The following is a 20,205-nucleotide window of genomic DNA, read 5'->3' as shown; positions in this document are numbered from 1 at the left end:
GCTTATTTATGTGTTCTTGCTTTAGTGTCCAGCTTGCAAGTCCATATTTTAGTATCGAGAACACGTAGCATCTCAAAGCTCTTACTCTCAGTTCTAAGCTAAGGTCTTTGTTGCAGAGAACTGTTTTCATTTTTACAAACGCACTTCTTGCTATTTCTATCCTGGTCCTTATTTCTGTTGTTTGATCATTTTTATCTGAAATCCAGGTTCCTAGGTATTTGTATTTATCAACCCTTTCTATCGTTACATTTCCCAAATGTATGCTTGTTTGTATGTTTGTTTTTTTAGTTATTATCACTGTATACCGTAAGTTTACTATAAGCGTCTCGATATTTCGCGTCACCTAAATATGATTTCGGGACCGTGCAAAGAAGTATTCCTTTCAATAAAATAACATTAACACATTAACATTAATAAATAAATAAACGTATTAAAGTAAAATTAGTGTTCCCTCCTTTGATAAAACTCCCAAAGTTAGTTTTTTCAGATTACTCGTTATCTACGTGTCCTCGTTGTATATTTGACCTTAGGTGCATCAGATACTACTTGTCAATACTTTCAAACGCGTGTGTAGTGATCAAAATAACCGTGTATCGGTTATAAGTTATCGAGCTCCAAAATTATAATCTACTTAACCAGTATCGCCGAAATAGTCTAGTGATTACGACGTTAAACTTGTGGTCGGGCAATCCGAGCTCATTTACCAGCTATCCCAATATATTTTTGTCAATCTACTCCGAATAAAAAAAAATCTGGTGTCCATTCGATGGACTCAAAAAAATATTGATAAAAAAATGTTAGTTTTACTTTAAGTTTAGCAAATATTATGAAAAAATTTTTCAAGATAAAACTTCTAATTTTATTTTCCATCAAAATGAAAATAAAAATACATTTTTGGGCCACGTAATATTCATATCGGCCCTTTTGTAGCTGGAATATTGTATGCGCCACTCATTTTTAGTCTTGTATTACTGTACAAGAATAAAAAACCGCTAGACGCCGTAAAATTGAGTGGCGCATACAAAATATTCCAGCTACAAAAGATCTGATATGAATATTGCGTGAGGCGAAAATGTACTTTCATCTTGATGCAAAACAAAATTCTAGTTTTATTTTAAAATATTTTTCCATAATATTTACTCAATTTGAAGTAAAACGCACCACTTTGATACAGTTTGAATTTGAAACTCTTTTGTGGCGCGCTAACTTCAAATTTAGAAAATATTATGGAAAAATATTTTAAAATAAAACTAGAATATTGTTTAGCATCAAAATGAAAGTAAATTTTCGCGCCACGTAACATTCATATCAGATCTTTAGTAGCTAGAATATTGTATGCGCCACTCATTTTTACGGCGCGGCGTTTAGCGGTTTTTTATTCTTGTATCAGGACTTTTTCAAAGTTATTTATAAATTAAATGTATGAAGTTGAATGCAATGTTTCTCGATTACACGTTAAGCTTTATAAATGGTCGCCTTTGTCGCATAATCTCCCAAATGATCTAGTGTCCGTCGAATGTACACTAGATTTTTTTTCTGTTCGAAATAGATTGAAAAAAAATATTGGGTTGGCCGGTTAATGAACTCTGATTGCCCGTTGCCAGATCAAATTTAGCGTCGTAACCACTACAACTACATAAACCATTTCGGGAATAAGCGTTAATTATTGGATTATACTTATGTAGCTTAATAACTTCTAAACGGCTTAACCGAATTTGATCACTAAACATTAGTTTGAAACGTATTGACAAGTAGTATCTGTGTATATATAGTGTCGCGTGTGGTGTGGTTGTGTGCCACTGGCGAGAACTGCCGTTCTCTGGTAATTCCAGATATTATATATCAATATTATTATATTAAAATAAAATTAGTACTCCCTCCTGTGACAAAACTCCCAAAATTAGTTTTTTCAGATTACTCGTTATCCATGTGTCCTTGTGTTATCGATTTGTTTTTTCTCTAGTCATTATAAGTGTTTTTTCTGAAAAAAAAGGGGGATTTAAATTTACCAGACTGATCGTTACAGCAGCCTAAAAAATATTGTGATATAAAAAGTCCTAAATGAAGTATTGATTGGATGGAGCAACTGTTAAGGAGCTTAGATGGTAGTAGGCGTTGTATATACGGTTTGAAGATGTTTTTTCTTCGTAGACGATTATTTTTTTAATATTTTCAATAACTTATTAATGATTGAGAAAGACTTTCATAAAAATTAAAAAATACAATACAACTGATTTGGCGCGATGGCAGGGCCGTAACTACCATTGGGGCAAGCGGGGCAGTGCCCCGGGGCCCCAGACCAAGGCGGGCCCCCTTTGGTTGGCCAACGAAATATTTTCAAATGACACAGTTTTAAAAAGATCTTTTAAAAAGACCGCAACATAGTTTTAATTTTTCACTGGGGAAACCCACCTTTACCAACCTCACTGGGAAGACCTTTACATAAAAATTTAAATTATTACTTAGGAATTAGTTATTTCGGCGTAATAAAACCTAGAATGCCATTGGAAGAGGGGGCCCGGGCTAAGCTGGGGTCCCCAAGACCTTTCGTAAACATATTAATTGTGACTGAGGAAATTAGTTATTTTCCCGAAATAGAAACTAAAATGTAGCCGGAATAGGGGCCTCAGGTCCCAGCTACTTTGTCCTAACCCATCTAACCAATTTACCCCAGACCACATCTTGGTACGTGAAAGGAACCACATATTGAAAAGAAAGGTATAGATAAGATAGAATGATCACATTATAGTCCAGAAAGCCACTGCGCATCCGCTAGGAAAAATATTCCAATTCGGATTTTTTGCACAATCTTACTCAAAAAGGACCCCTTTTAACAAATTTGCATGTTGCCAGGACCAAAAGTTGGTCAAAAATTTTTTAAACGTTTTTTTTTGTTTTTTTCCTAAAATTATTTTTTTTGCATGGAACAAAATATTTTTAGGTTTTTGGATCATTAAAAACAGAAAAGCTCTTTAGTGACATTTCTCTAAAGTTGATAGTTTTTGACATATAAGCGATTAAAAATTAAAAAATTGCGAAATCGGCCATTTTTAATCCTCAAAAACTATGTGAAAAACTGAAAATTTGAATGTTATCAAGGTAGATAGGTATTCTTTAAACATCGATTGATGAAATCCCGAAGAGCTTTTTGCAATACAGTATTCAAAACTCCTTTGTTTTTTAATTGCTACTCAAGCGTGCGCGACACTATTTTCCACCGTTGCATGTGTATATAGTATGGTGCAAATGAAATGAATAAATTCGTTATTTCGTAAACCTGTGACTTTAAGGAAAAAACCCGAAACAGGTCGATTTTTATTTTTAAGTTATGATATTGTGACATATATCGTATACTAGTGACGTCATCCATCTGGGCGTGATGACGTAATCGATGATTTTTTTAAATGAGAATAGGGGTCGTGTGCTAACTCATTTGAAAGGTCTTCAATTTTCTATTCAGTAATATAAACATTTACATAATTATTTATACAGGGTGTCCAATAATTTAATTTTTTTGTCAATTTGCCAAATGATTTAATTTAATAAAAATTTTTTGGACACCCTGTATAAATAATCATGTACATGTTTATATTATTGAATAGAGAATTGAAGAACCTTTCAAATCAGCCAGCACACGACTCGTATTCTCATTTTAAAAAATCATCGATTAGGTCATCACCCCCAGATGGATGACGTCACTAGTATACTATATATGACACAATATCATAACTTAACAATAAAAACCGACCTGTTTTGGGATTTTTCATTAAAGTCACCGGTTTATGAAATAACGAATTTATTCCTTTCATTTGCACCATACTGTATACACATGCAACGGTGGAAAATAGTATCGCGCAAGCTTGATTGGCAATTGAAAAACAAAGTGGTTTTTGATATTGTATTGCAAAAAACTCTTCGGGATTTCATCAATCGATGCTTAAAGAATATCTGCCTACCTTGGCAACATTTAAATTTTCAGTTTTTCACATAGTTTTTCAGGGTTAAAAATGGCCGATTTCGCAATTTTTCAATTTTTAATCGCTTATATGTCAAAAACTATCAACTTTAAAGAAAAGTCACTAAGACCTTTTCTGTTTGGAATGATCCAAAAAACCTAAAAAAAATTGTTCCATGCAAAAAAAAATAATTTTAGGAAAAAACAAAAGAAAAATGTTTAAAAAATTTTTGACCAACTTTTGGTCCTGGCAACATGCAAATTTGTTAAAAGGGGTCCATTTTGAGTAAGATTGTGCAAAAAATCCGAATTAGAATATTTTTCCTAGCGGATGCGCAGTGGCTTTCTGGACTATTTGGATCAGTCCCACCAGTACACTGACCAGCTTCACTGAGTGTGTTTGGCTCACACTGCAGTAGCTTAAGGCACCTTAAGGTGCATTTAAATCAAAGCGAACACGAACGAAGGTACGAATTCGTAGGTGTTCGCTTGGTTATTCGTTCGGTACAAAGTAAGACCATTTACATTGTAGGGAACGAACACATTCGTTGATAATCCATCCGCAATGTCAGATACAGATAAAGATGTAATCATTAGCGCTGCTAATTTTATAGTTATTGCAGGACATGCTGAAAAAAAGAAAGAAGAGAGTGTGGGGTTCACACAGGAGGGAAAATGCGCTTTCAAAGGGTTAAATATAAAACATTTTTCCGGACCCCCCTTGTGCTGGGGATAAATTCCCCAGACCTCTCGGTAGGGTCCCACGACCCTGCGCGGTGGTCAACAAGGTCTGTATAGCCATGATGGTTTCCAACCTTCCATAGAAGATGGAACTTGAATAAGAAGACACTTCAGTTATATTTGGGAACAATTTTACGAGTTTCTGTGGACAAAAAAGTTTTATTTAAATCTGTACAATATTGAAACTGATTATATAATACAGTAAACTATTAAGAAACGAAATGTAAGACTGTTATCCTTCTATGTGTATCGTTTACAAAATAAGTAAGCAAACTAATAATATCACCGCTTAAGCTGATGGAAGCAATAATAAGGAGGACAAACTTCGCAAAAAAAAAGATTATTACAGATCAACTTTCTTCTTCTACGGAACTATAGCCCAAATTGAGCCTTGGCCTCCTTTACTTTTGCCTCCACCCTTGCCTGTCTATGGCTGCTCGTCTCCATACACGGACTCCTAAAAGTGCTTGTGCATCGCTGTTTATTGTGTCTTCCCAGCGCTTTCTTGGCTTTCCAATCGGTCTCTTTCCCTGCATTCTAGAATTCAGTGCTCTTTTTGGTAGTTTATCCTCTCCCATTCTTATCACATGTCCAGCCCATTGCAATCATTGTATTTTAATGAAGTCTGACAGGGGTGCTTCCTTATAAACTTGATAAAGTTCGTTGTTGTATCGACTTCTGAAGATTCCGTTTTCCCTCACAGGTCCTAGTATTCTCACAGATCAACTTTAAGTAATAGCAAATTCACATGATCTAGTCGTCATAAGGAAGACGGTGATGGCACTTAAAAAAATAAAAATAAAGAGATAAATCAGCACAATGCAAAATATATAACGATAGGGAAGGACTTCGAAACTGCATCTATCTTTAGCTACTTGGGAGTAACAGTAGGGAAAATCGGAATAGAGAGAACAGCGAAAATAATTCTGAAAGGGAAAAACATAGAATGAATAGAAATCTGCTGAGAATCAAGACTCTAAGAGAACAAAGATGATCCTATAATATAAGACCTTAATAAGACCTGTTGTTACATATAGGACGGAAACAACGACGACTAACAAGAAAGAATAAGATAGCCTTCTGAAATTTGAAATTTGAAAGAAAAATAATGAGAAGGATACTGGGCCACAATGTAAACAGATACCGAAATTGAAGAAGAATAATTAAGGACATCGGTACATAATTCGCAAATATTTTACGGGTATCCCTACTTTTTCTGTCTTTACACGGCAAATTACGTGTAGTAAAATTCACACTGGTATAGATATGTAAACATTACTAGAATGTCATTCTATTTGACAATGTCATCATTAACTTTAAAGAGATGGCTTTTGAATGTTCTTGGATAACTGTTATTTGTATAATTCCAAATTATTAATTCAGTTAATAAATGTGATTATTTCATTCATAGGAGATTCTGACCAATAGAAAGCTACGGAAATCTAAATTAAACTGATAATTTTTGATAATTTCCCGTCGTCAAGTATATTACGTCAGATGCCCTTCGTTGCTACGAAAAAATACATTCAGTGGCATTAATTACAATTAATGTTTTAAAAATTATAAAAGTGATGACTTTGAACCGTCAAATATTTATAAAAACTGTGTGTTTATTTGTACTAATTTGTACTTACACAAATAAATTACAATAAAATTTGGGTTTTGAACAGTTTTATTCATGAAATAATCGCAACGAATTGCACTCGATCTCTAAAATTAATATAGAATTTTAGAGCTCTTGTGCAATTACTACTGATAATTTTTTCACTAACTATGTATTCAGTGATTGTAATAATTTATATGTACAACAAAAACTAATACTCAATCGAGAAAAGATCAAAAGTGCTAAAGTAATTTTTTAATAATATATTGTTACTATGGAACGCTTACAATTTTGAACATTTTTACCAAAAAAATTCATGGATCACAGAATATATCCTGATGTATTCTCTGCTTGGATCTTCCATAAATAATGAACATTAAAGAACTTTTTATTAAGTTCACGTCTTAAATCAATTATTTATCTAATACACTATCAATATTATTTAATCAACAACTCAAAATATTGCCGATGCCATGTCAAATATTTAAAACTGTCACTGTCTTGTCATCATATTCTATTTGACTCATTGCGTTGTATGACAAAGATAGCGAATGTTCGATTTGGAAAATATCACCACAGACATGGTGTCCATTTTTATCGAATCCTGAAAAAACTAATAACTATTTTTAAAAAATTTAAACGCAGAATGAAAGACTAAATTATTATCGAGGGCAGAAAGTCCCTTAGAATAAATAAAAAGATTTTTTTTAAATGAGATATTTGAAATTAAAAATCACACTACATTTTCTCTTAGTTTTTCACCTCTGTAATTTATTAAAATAAACATTATAGAAGTTTTTGGGGACTTTCGGCCCTCGGTAAGAACGTAATCTTTATTCTGCGTTTAAATTTTTCAAAAATACTTATTAGTTTTCTCAGGATTAAAAAAAATGAATCCCCATTTGAATAGCATTGCAGCCGAAAATACGTACCCATCCCTATAAGGAGAGAAAATATAGTCATGTACATAAAATCTCTTCGCTTGAAATGGATAGCATATACCTATACAGAGACCCCCCCACTCTGTGGGGATATGGAGATATGTTGAGAAGAATAACTAAAGGGACACCATTATGGCCCAGGTGTAGAGAAAGGCTAGAAGAAGATGGCTGGATGGTATAGAAGATATAAGAACAATGAATGTTAAAGACTGGAAAGTTCAGTGCAAGGACAGGAAGAAATGGAAAAGTGCAGGGACAGGAAATAATAGGATTTAGAATGATATAACGTTAGCTACAATCCCTATTGTAATGCTGAATGAGTGACTGAATGAATGAAATAGTATCAAATATCAATTTTATTATAAACTTAATAATTGCAATCGTCAACTGCCACTAATATGAGCATGGGTTCCAGTGAATGGCAATACTGGTGAATTTTCATATTTTACCTTATGTAAGAGAAAATTTAAGGTTATTTGTATCACTAACGAATATTTATGGTTTATAAAACGAAGCTTAGCTTCTGTAATCCCTTTAAAGGCGCCCTAATGAACTGCAGCCACATTAATAAGCCCGGCGAATATTCCATTATCCTAATTTACAGAATTTAGTGGAACTTCGTTTGCTCGATAAATGAATTATTGATCTCCGGCAAGAAGGCATTAAGAAATTATTTTTGTGTCACATGATAAAATCAGCCGACTGTAAAGGCTATAGCATGATAAGATGATCAAAATTGTACCCCATCAGCCACGTGATTTCTTCTTTCGATAAAGCATTTCAAATCGTGCCCTCATGCAAATTTTTAGCTTCCCAGAAGTCATAGAACCTTTGGAATCAAGAAAAAACGCTTTTTTCGACTTATTTTGTTTTCTGAGCACCATTTTACTTAAAAAATCTGAAAAAATTCAAAGAGATGTATCTTTTGAATACAAAACAGCCTGTTTTTTAATTTGTTGTATTGGAAATTGGGTCTAGGAGAAATCATTGAAATTTTCATAAATTTTTTCGTCCTCCTCCTCCTAAGTGCCTTCTCTATTGAGGATGACGATCAATACGGCAAATTTCTCTCTGTTCCGGGCTTGGTGCACTAAATCATTCCTGTTATCTGGGTCCAATCTCTTATGTTTCGTAGCCAAGAGTTTTTCTTTCTTTCTATACCCCTTTTACCTTCGACCTTGCCTTCTAATATTACCTGGAGCTGCTCAATTTCCCTATGGTGCATTAAATGTCATAGATATGACGTCTTTCTAATTTTGATAGTATTGGTCAGATGAGGACGTGTGTTTATTCTTTGCAGTACTTCTTCATTCGTAGTTTGCCGGTCCGGTTTGTTCTTAACATTCAGCGGTACATCCACATTTTGAATGAATTCAATTTGTTGACGTCATACTGTTTTAACGTCCAGGTCTCAAATCCATATAGTAATAGAGACCACATATAACACTAGTATTCTCAATCTTATTGTGACTGCTACCTTGGGGTTACAGAGCATTTTACGTATATTCATGAAACCAGACCTTGCTATTTAAATGCGTCTTCTAATTTCTTTTGAGTGATCTAGTTGACTATTTAGCTCTTTGCCTAGGTATATGAAGCTTTGGGAACTGTAAAGGGCCATTTATTTGTATATTAGGTGTAATTTGTTTATGAGGGTTTTTGTGGAATGGAATACCATAATTTTGGCTTTGGAAAAGTTAATGTTCAAGCCCAGCCTGTGAGTGTCTTCTGATAATATATTATGTTTATGAATATTTTTAGTTGGCTTTCTGCCTTTGCTAATACTACGGTGTCATAGACATCTCTTACATTGTCCATGATGATTCCATTGACTCTGGCACCTTAAGGACGATCATCAAATAATTTTTTTAGGTTATGATTTTATGATAATATGTTTTGGCCAAAGTTTAAACAGTAATGTTTTTTTTACTATTATTACTTTAACTACTTACTTATTTATTTACTATTATGTAATAAATTGAATAGCGCAATAAAAAAATTGCGGAAATACCCTCATCTAGTAGGGAAAGTAGTAGTAGTACCCTCATCACAAAAAAGTGGGAAAATATTAAAAATAAACGATTTTTTCACATTTTGATAATTTTTAGATTGAAAATCATTATTTTGGCAATGAAGATTCATAGCCTGTCAGAGAATAGATGGAAAACCATTTATCTAACTATCTAATTTTAAGATAGGGTACAAAAAAAGGGCGAGAAGGATACAAAAACGTGGTTTTTTTCAAATAACGGCCCCGTAATGAACTGCAACCACATTAATAAGCTGAGCGAAGATTCAATTATCCTAATTTACAGAATTTAGTGAAACTTCGTTTGCTCGATAAATGAATTATTGATCTACGGCAAAAAGGCATTAAGAAATTATTTTTTGTGTCACATGATAAAATCAGCCGGCCGTAAATTTGATGGGAAAGTGGCAGGTGTCGTTAGAGCGTCGCTGTCGGTGCCTTAAGGCATTTGGTGTATTTGCGAAAGGTTTAGACGGTTTGTTGAACTGATGAATTTTACATCAGCTACGAAGTTGTCAACATTGTTCAAGAGATAACAGGGAAGCCACGATTTATCGATTTAGAGTATTATTCAGTGGCAATTCTTAAAGAGATGGTATCATCAATAAGTAAAACTTATCTTTTACTATTAAGGTAAGTGTGCCAATTATCGGCACAATAGTGACCACACCGAGCAGTAAATTTTTACTATTGTATAGTCCGTTCTTTAACGGTAAAATATTGCAAAACCTCTAAATTTTAAAGAACCGCTTGGATTGACATGAAATTTGGCATACACGTAGCTAACAAGTCAAAGAAAAAAAGTGATATTGTGCCGATATGTGCTTTTGCCCTGGGGGTGGTTTTCACCCTCTCTTGGGGGTGAAAAAATATTCGTCCAAAGAAAGTCAAGAAGTGGATAAACTGGCTAATTTTAAGTAACTTTTGTTCTATAGAGTTTTTTCACTAAGTCAATACTTTCCGAGTTATTTGGCAGTGAATATGTTCATTTTTTCAACAAAATAACCACGCTTTTTGACGGTTTTTCGCAAATAACTCAAATAGGTATTTTGTCGAAAAAACGTTCTTACCAAAAATATAGCCTGCAAAAAATTTTAAAAAATGGTGTATACATCACGTCCCTGCACATAGTAGAAGCAGAGATATAGCTAATGAAAAATAGGTCCATATTCGTCAAATTTCAAATGGAATAATTTAACGTGAAATAACCAAAAATGAAGCACATTTCGGGAAAACTCATTACAACTTATTTAAAGTGTTTAAAAAAAGCTTCATTTTTGTTTTATAAAAAAAATTTTTAGCATTAAAATTAAACAAGTTACGCTCAAAATAAAGTTAGTCCCTTTTGGTTTTGGTAAAAAAATCGAGAAAATCACCCCCTAATTAGTATCTTAAATGAACTTAATCGTTACGACTTCACAAGTTTCTTGACTCGTGTATATATTGTTTATATGATCTGTAAGTTTAATCGGTTCAAAGTCCTTATTATTGAAAGGGCTGTAGTTAAAAGGGGTTGAACGAGTCACTGATCACGAATGTATGCAAATTTAGAAACACCAAATCTTAATCAATTTTTGTCTAACAGAAAAACAAAAAAATACATGATATTCAGAAAAGCAAATCTGACTTTTTTGATTTTCGAGATTTTTGGTATCTCTAACAATTTTTAAGTTATTTTGAAAAAAAAGCATATTTTTCAAAATTTAAATTTTTAAAAATTTTATTTTGAAACCAAATTTTTTCAAAAATAAGCACTTTGAATCGATGAAACTTACAGATCATATAAACACAACATAAGTAAAATCATTTTTGGAGCGGTAACGATTAATTTCGTTTAAGTTGCTAATTAGGGGTTGGTCTTCCCGATTTTTTTTGCAAAAACAAAAGGGACCAACTTTATTTTGAGCATAACTTGCTTAAATTTAATGCTAGAAACTTTTCGTAAAAACAGAAATAAATCTGTTTTTAAACACTTTAAAAAAGTTATAATGAGTTTTCCCCAAAAAGTGCTTAATTTTTTGGATATTTCACGTCGAAATATTCTTTTTGAAATTTGGTGAATATTAATCTATTTTTCATTGGCTATAACTCTGGTTCTACGAGATCCAGAGACCTAACGCGGACACCATTTTTTTACTTTTTTATAAGCTATATTTTTCCTAAGAACGCTTTTTTCGACAAAATTCTTAATTTTTGAGTTAGTTGCTAAAAATCATCTAAAAATGTGGTTATTTTGTTGAAAAATGAACATATTCACTCGCAAATAACTCGAAAAGTGTTGAATTGGCAAAAAAGCTCTATAGAACAGAAGTTACTTAAAATTAGTCAGTTTACCCATTTCCTGACTTATTTTGGACATATATTTTTTCACCCTCAAGAGGGGGTGAAAGTCACCCCCAGGGCAAAAGCACACATCGTCACAATATCACTTACTTTTTTTCTTTGACATGTAAGCTCTACGCATGCCAAATTTCATGTCAATTCAAGCGGTTCTTTAAAATTTAGAGCAAAAACCGTGAAAGAATGGACTAGTAATACAGTTATGCTTTTGAAAATACATTAAACGTTTAAAATTGGTGAAAGGTGAAAATGGTTATTCATTTTTGGTTTAAAATTTTGTTTAACCTTCTATCTTTAATTTAGTGGTGATAAAATCCAAGTTTCTGAATCTATTATTTATTAAAATAAATTAAAATTGCCACATGTCAATTATACCCCATGAAGGAAAACGTTTAAACATCGGAAAATTACTGGCCACTTTTTTAGCCAATGAAGCAAATATTTTCTTTCATTTCAATATTGTGAAAAAACTACGCATCGTAGATGAAATATTACAGAGACGACTTTCTTGAAAATACTTGCTCTTTAAAATGACATTTTCTAAATTAAAAAATGTTTATAAATAAAAAAAGTTATTGCAAATTAAACCCGAAAATAAACAATAAAAATATTTAAAACACATTTTACAATGTGAGTTTTTATGTAGCAGGTACTATAAATGTATATGTCACAGTTCAAGTTGATTCTCAGTTATAGTTGACTATTCGTAGTTTGAATCAACTCCAACTAAAACGAGCAGTAAAGACTTATTTACACGGGTAGAGTAATGATGCAAGTACTTGATAGAGTAGAGTAACTCTACCCGTAAAAACGCTCAGCACAGTAGAGCAGTGGTGGTAAAGTAGAGTGACTAGCAACATGTGGCAAAGTAACTCTACTCTACTACCACCACCACCACCACCAAAATGTCCACTCGCCTGCGCAGTCTACCCATGGAACGAGCTCAATTCTGGTAGAAGTGGTAGAGTAGAGTAGGTAGGAGAGTACATAGGGACGCTGTCATTCCGGCTGGAATTGTGTTTTGTGTAAATAGTGAAAATGAAGTTCACCGACGATGAAACTTTAAAACTTGTAGATCTGTATGGCGAATACCAGTGTTTATGGAATTTAGGTAGTGTACACTACAGAAATAAAAGTATAAGGCAAGCTGCGGAGGATGAAATCGTCGAAAGAATGGCAAAGGGGGGCTTTGGAGTAAACGCGTTCAAGCAAAAAATTAAGAATTTAAGGTGCACTTATAATCAAGAGTGTTTAAAAATACAACAATAAAAAAAATGGGGTTCACTATACTAGCATCAGTACTATACTTGTACTCTCCTCGTGTGAACGGTATCAAGCCATTTTTGGTAGAGTAGCGAGTAGAGTCTACTCTCCTCGCTACTCTACTCTCCTCAAAACTCTACCCGTAAAAACAAGTCTTAAAATTGATTTGAAAAATTTAATTCAACTTTTACTAGTTGAAGTAGACTCTTCCTAACCCTTGTTAGTGAAAGTAGATAGCGGGAAAAATAAAATCAACTCGTACTAGTTTGAGTTGACTATTCCTGGATCGATTCAGTAAATGTAGATTATACAACAAGTATAATCTCACGTGCTTTTTTGATGATTGTGTGTCTCTTTGTTTTGACCGTTTCAACTACTTGAACGATTTGAACGATCACGATTTGAACATATCCAGTAACATTTAATTTCTAGAATCGGTTGTTTGTGTGAATCAACTCTTACTAGGTGGCATTGGGAAGAGTATACTTTTCCTAGTTGGAGTTTACTTTTACTAGTAAATGTTGAATAAAAATCTTCATTTTATATTTGTAATCAACTTTTACTAAAACCAGCCGTTTGGGTTGACTTTAACTAGGAATGGTCAACTCCAACTGGATAATCAACTTGAACTGTAACATATACCACGGTGTTCAAGAGAAAATCTAAGGAAAAATTGATCGAACCCCCTATTTTTTTGCTTTTATGCTTGCATTATCCCTTGTAGATAAAAAATACGTCAAAATTAAAATTGGCTACGGGCACTTTTTTGCGCATGCGTAAAAGAATATTTTTGCTATTTATTTTTCTGTTTTTTTGAAGTTATACTTCTTTACCGGCGATAGAGGGTGAATTTTTATATGTTAAAACCTATCAGCCCGGCGCATGCGCATTATAACTTTGTTCTGATTGGATGTTCAAATGACATGTCAAAAATTATCCGATATGGCAGCTGTAGGACAGCTGTGGTTTGGAGGTAAAGGTAAACAAATGTATAATATATTAGTTTTATTGTTGTGAGGACAGAAACAAAAAAGTTTATAATATTGTAGTGACTTTTAAATAGTTTTTAAAAGCAACAGGTACGTAATAATTATTGTTAATGTATCATGAGTATAAACCTACCTATTTGATCTGCCAAAATACATAGTATGTAATACTTTTATTTATATAATTTGATTACCATCAAAATTTCTATCAATATTCACCTAATATATTGTTTTCTTACTCTATGTTTTGTTGTATTTTTTCAATTCTAAATCATTTCAATTCAAAATTAAAATAATTTGATCAATTTTCAAAATATCAAAATATCACAAGTTTAATCCGTTTAGTTAGTCGATCTTCGTAAATAATGACACATAGTGTCCGTGGCTAAGCGTTGAAGGCGAATGAATTCCAATACCAACCGCGCTTATCAGCGCTGGTTCTAGTCCCAATAGAAACTTTCTTTTTTGTTTTTTTTTTAATACATTTTATGATTGTAAGTATATTTATTATATAATTGTATTTTCAGAAAATACGTATTTAGTTTTCGACAATTAATGATCAGACATCATTTGTGGCTTATTTAATGTGTTTGTGTGTGTTTTATTCTTTTATTATTTTAATTTTTGGCACTGTTCTAATAAAAATGTTTGAGAAGTAGTAAGTATAAATTAGTTTAATATTTAAACAAAATATAAATAAAAAGTATATTAATTTCGTTTAAATCATATAATAGAAGTATAACTTCTTACGTGCGTACAAAGTACACACACATTCTTTTTATTTTTCTTTATCTGTATAATCGGATTTTCATATATTTTAATATGTGTGAGTATGTATACGACATGTATACATACTCACACATATACACACAGGCATACACATACACACACAAATATACCAGGTGTTGAATAGTCAAACGGGCCATAGGAACCAATGGGGAATTCTAAACTGTCGAATTCCTGCTTTCCTAATTCTTTTAAATCGAAAGTCATGAGAAACTATTTGTAAAGGACTGAAATCTGTATTCAAAACATATTTTAATATTGTTCTACGAATTAAACACCTTCCAAAATTTTGCAAAAATGTAAAACAATTGCCAGAGTATTATTAGTCCAATCGACTTCTAAAAGTCAGATTTGACCTCTTAAAATCATATGAACAAGCTGACTTCATTTGCTACAAAATGCCAAAATTAGACACCAAAGCTGAACATATTTTATCTTTAAAATGCATTTAGATTTTTGTCAAAAGGACGCTCTGATCAAAAGATATTGAATTTTGACCATCGAGTTGATAAAAATTTTATTTAAAAAATTGAATTCGCGAGCGTAACTGACATTTAAAATCGCCGGTCGCTTCAAGCGTTGTTTCTGAAAGAACGGTTCATTCTGCACAAAAAATTCTAACGAATATTTTTGTTCAATATCTGAGCTACATTTTGTTTAAATCATTTTTTTATACGGCGTAAAGCCGTTTAAATCATTTTTATAAGCCCGGGGGTAGGACTGGCAATCTTTTGTGTATCTTTTTTGGGGTACCAAAGTTGACATTTTTAGCAACATTCAGCTAGTTCGTATGGTTTTTATAGGTCAAATCTGACTTCTAGAGGTCGATTGGACTAATAATTCTCTGGAAATTGCTTTATATTTTTGCAAAATTTTGAAATGTGTTTAATTCGTATAACAATTTTAACATTTGTTTTTAATACATTCAAGTCCTCTACAAATAGTTTCTCATGACATTTGATTTAAAATAATTAGGGAAGCAGAAATTCAACAGTTTAGAATTCCCCATTGTTTCCTATGGCCGTTTGACTATTCAACACCCGGTATATTTGTGTGTGTGTATGTGTATGACTGTGTGTATATGTATGGGTGTGGATACTTATCATATACATACTTACACATATTAAAATATGTGTATGAAAATTCGATTATACAGACAAAAAAAATAAAAAAACAGGAAAATAAATAGAAAAAATCTTCTTTTAGGCATGCACAAAAAAGTGCCCTGTAGCCGATTTTAATTTTGACGTGGCCTAAGTGATAATGCAAGCATAAAAGCAAAAAAATAGGGGGCTCGATCAACTTTTATTTAGATTTTCTCTTGAACACCGTGATATACAAGATGGGCCCGATCTGTCGAGTAATTTTTAAACAATTAAGTGCTTTAAGGCATTTAGTGTATTTGCGAAAGGTTTAGACGGTTTGTTGAACTGATGAATTTTACATCAGCTACGAAGTTGTCAACATTCTTCGAGAGAATCGATTTAGAGCAGTGGTTCCCAACCTTTTAGGTCTGGCGACCCACCTGCTGATGTTTTTTCATATTCGCGACCCATCCCTCACCCATGATTATATAATATATGTACGTTATTCAGCTACTGTAAGAGCCACGTCGCGACCCACCTGAAATCCGACCGCGACTCACTAGTGGGTCGCGACCCACTGGTTGGGAAACGCTGATTTAGAGTATTATTCAGTAGCAATTCTGAACTATAAAGAAAAGAAATCATCAATTATAAAAGTTATCTTTTACTGATATTAGTTAACTATTATATATACAGTATAATTAATTTTTATTGTCTGTAATTCTTAATGTCAATGAAATTTGTATATAAAATAATTTAACTATTACTAAACGGTTCTGTTCAGACAGTCTAGGTCTAGAAGCGTTGCAACGATTAGTAAATAGATTACATTAAGTCAGTATAAAATATGGACTACAAATAAACGTTAATAGCCTAAGAGCTAGTGAACCCTCCGACTAACGGTCTTCCTGTAAGGCTAGAAATTTGTATAGTGATCATTCATAGCACACCAAGGCTAAAAACCATGACCTGGCAGGTGTCAGCCCTGCACGAGTATCTACCAGGTGAATCTAAAGGTGCATAGCTTAGGGGAAAAATAAACTTTCTCCTGTAAAGTTTAAATTTAAGTATGTGTTTGAGTAAGTCATTTAAAAGAAATGTGTACAATGACAGGCGATTCTGAAGAGCATAAGATCTTGCCAGGCGAGAGGAAAGATTAGAGGTTTTTCTGAAAATTATTTTTTTTTTGCATCGAAAAACATTTTTTTAGGTTTTTTGAATCATTCCAAAGAGAAAAGGTTTTTAGTGATTTTTCTGTTAAGTTAATAGTTTTTGTGATATAAGCGATTAAAAATTTTGAAAATTGCGAAATCGGCCATTTTTAACCCTAAATCGGACATTTATCTAAAAATTTCAATATTTCCAAGGTACGTAGATATTCTTTAAACATTGATTGATGAAATCCCGAAGAGTTTTTGCAATAAAGTATCGAAAACCCCTTTGTTTTTGAAGATATTCTTCTTTAGCGGCGAATCGATTGAGGGTAAAATTTGATTGATCTGCGCGCATGCGCACACCGACAGTATGGTATTAGTTGTTATACGGGCTCTGATTGGGTGTTGAAATTTTAAAATGATCTGTCAATAATTGTTCAATATGGAGGTTATCGGTAAACAAAAATATTGTATAATACATATTAGTTTTTATTGATGTGTGGACAAAAATAAAATCAAATTTTTAATTATAGTGACTTTTTAAATAGTTTTGAAAAGCCGCAGGTACGTAATTCTAAATGTTTCAGTTGGAAATACCTAATAGTTTCAATACCTATCTATTTGGAAAATGTAAACAAAATAATGTAGTTACCTATTAGTAGACAATGTTTTAATTTACATAATCTGATTACGAACAAACTTTCTACAAATCTTCATCTCATATATCGTTTTCTTACTCTATATTTTGTTGTATTTTATTTCGACAAAAATCAGACTAATAATTTTATTAAATTCATATAAATTTATGGTGTAAACGATTAGTTTGTGTATATTCCCACATGACGTATACGAGAGTTTGGTGCAGTTTGAAATGGCGTCAACTTTCGTACGGCGCGGTAGACGTGAAGTGGGTTCAAGCCCCAAGCAAGTTATTATTTTTTTGTTTTTTTTTATAGATTTTATGATTGTAAGTATATTATTATATAATTTTTTAAGATATTCTTCTTTTTTGAAAGTGGTAGATAAGAAAGTTAGTTTGATTTTTAAATAAAATAAGAACAAATAACCTTTTAAGTATATTTACTTCGTTTAAATTACCTATTATATAATAGAAGAATATCTTCTTACGTGCGTACAAAGTACACACACATTCTTTTTTTAATTGCTTATCAAGCGGGCGCAACACTGTAGTATAAGTGAGGACGTTTGTAAATAAATGTCATATTTGAGTTTGGCATCCTAAAAAACATAAGAAGGTGTTTTAAGTAAAAAATTTTTTTCATCGTTGGCCTAGTAGGCTATTGATTATGTTCAAAATAAGAGAGCTAAAAGGAACTACAACGTTAACGGGATTTTATTGTCTCATATGGTCAATGGACCTCTAAATTTGAAATAACCATGGAGTGCTACCATTTAAATGGGTGAAAAAGAGGTGAATTAGTCCCTAGGCACAGGGTGAATTAGGGTGAGTTCTATGCACTTTTGGTACAAACACGTCTACAGGAAAATTATTCCTGGTTAAATTTTCTATCGGAATATCACATTTTAAAGTCAAATTTACTTAACTTTAGATAACTTTTTTTCACAGGGATTTAAGTCTAGACATTGCTTTAGCAAAAAGTAACTTCCATCCTTCCTCTTTAAAATAAAGGTTGGTAAAAGTCTCTATGATTTATAGTTTCCGAAATGGGAGTTTTCAAAGTTCGCCGCTCGCAGCATTTTTGGGCCATTTTCCCCATTATTTCGCATACATTGTTCTGTAATTTTTTTCTACTCATTTCTAGGTATATTCAATGGTACATTTATTAGAAAGAGAAGTCAATTACCTTTAAAAGGGTCTACTGTGTAAGGTTATACGGTTATAAGGTTATAAGGTTATACAATGGATCCCTAGTCATGTCGGTGTTGAAGGGAATGAAGCGGCGGATGAACTTGCAAAAGAAGGCACTACTCTTCCACAGCCCCCTAGCTTCCAATCGTACACATCAGCAAAATCCACCATTAAAAGAGGAATCAAAGCGAAGATAAAAGACCACAAATACAAGCCGGTGCTGGAAAATCTTGGGCCCACTTAATAGAGTCACCAATCCCTCACAACTTGCCGAGACCCATCAGTGTAGCCGCGTTCAGAACAACTACGGGGCATGACTACCTGGCCTCCCATCTACATCGCATCGGCGTCCGTGAAAATGACAACTGTCCACTATGTAATCAGCCCCAGATGGATGCTGCTCACCTCCCAGAGTGCCCAGCCCTGATAACAGACCCACCCGAGGAGGATGAAGATCGCCTACGAGAAACGGCTCGTCTATACTGGTCAGCGCGCCGCCAAATGGCTAACATGCCAAGGGCGGGCGTTGGCTAGTAAGTAAGTAAGTAAGTGTAAGGTTATACGGTTTTTTTAAGCAAGTTAGGCTTTTTCACGATTTTATACTTTTAATAATTTTTGATATTTTTAATGATTATTTTTTAAATTTCTCATTATGACTTTTATTCTTGACATTTAAGTATATACATTGTGGAATAAAAAAAGGCTTATTTTCTTTTAATCCATAGAATATCTTTAAGATATCCATAGAATATCCAAGGGTATCCGTAATTTGAGAAAAATTTTTAATTTTTTTTATTTTTTTTTTAATTAGAAGAATATAATTGCATATTGTAACGTAATTTTTAATTCTAAATAACTTTTCTTAATAGCACTTTTCAATATTGTGAAATATAAAGGTACTTTACTCTTGGGCGAAATTCATGTTTTTAACATACCTCGTACACTATTGATAAAATTTTATATCTGATGATTGCATCTTAGGTTTTAGACAATGCAGAGCATTTTATGAAGAATAATTTTTTTCATAAAGTTAAAAATAAAAAAGTTTTCCATATATGGTTCCAACTTAGTGGGGCCTATTGCATGTGCATACGTCACATTTTGAAACAGAATGTCTTGTTCAAAAATAGTCTTAGAATTTTTTACAATACATCATTCTAAAGTAAAGAAAATAAGCTTTAGCTTTATTGTATAATGTATACACTTAATTATACAATAAAAAAAGTTAGAATGAGGAATTTAAAAATAATCGTAAAATATATAAAAAAAATCATTAAAATTATAAAACTTTGAACAACCATAATATATTGCTTAAAATTAGTCATAAAGCTTTCTACATAAGACCATTTTTAAGGCAATTGACGTTTCTTCCTATTAAATGTAACATTGTTTATACCTAAAGCGACGTCCAAAAAGTTACAGAACAATGTTTGAGAAGTATCAAGGAAAATGGGCCAAAATCGCTGTAAGTGGCGAACTTTGAAAAATCAT

General features: G+C 32.6%; 1 protein-coding gene across 1 annotated transcript in view; it reads left to right on the top strand.

Annotated features, from left to right (window-relative positions):
• Nucleotides 1-20,205, top strand: part of LOC114347092 (metabotropic glutamate receptor 2) — a 265,338-nt gene that overhangs the window by 225,818 nt on the left and 19,315 nt on the right. The gene's annotated exons all lie outside the window — the stretch shown is intronic.

The sequence above is a fragment of the Diabrotica virgifera genome, chromosome 9 (genome assembly GCF_917563875.1).
Source record: "Diabrotica virgifera virgifera chromosome 9, PGI_DIABVI_V3a".
In the NCBI taxonomy this organism is placed as follows: Eukaryota; Metazoa; Arthropoda; class Insecta; order Coleoptera; family Chrysomelidae; genus Diabrotica; species Diabrotica virgifera.
Note: the sequence above shows the minus strand (reverse complement) of the source record. Positions and strands in the feature narration are given on the sequence as shown.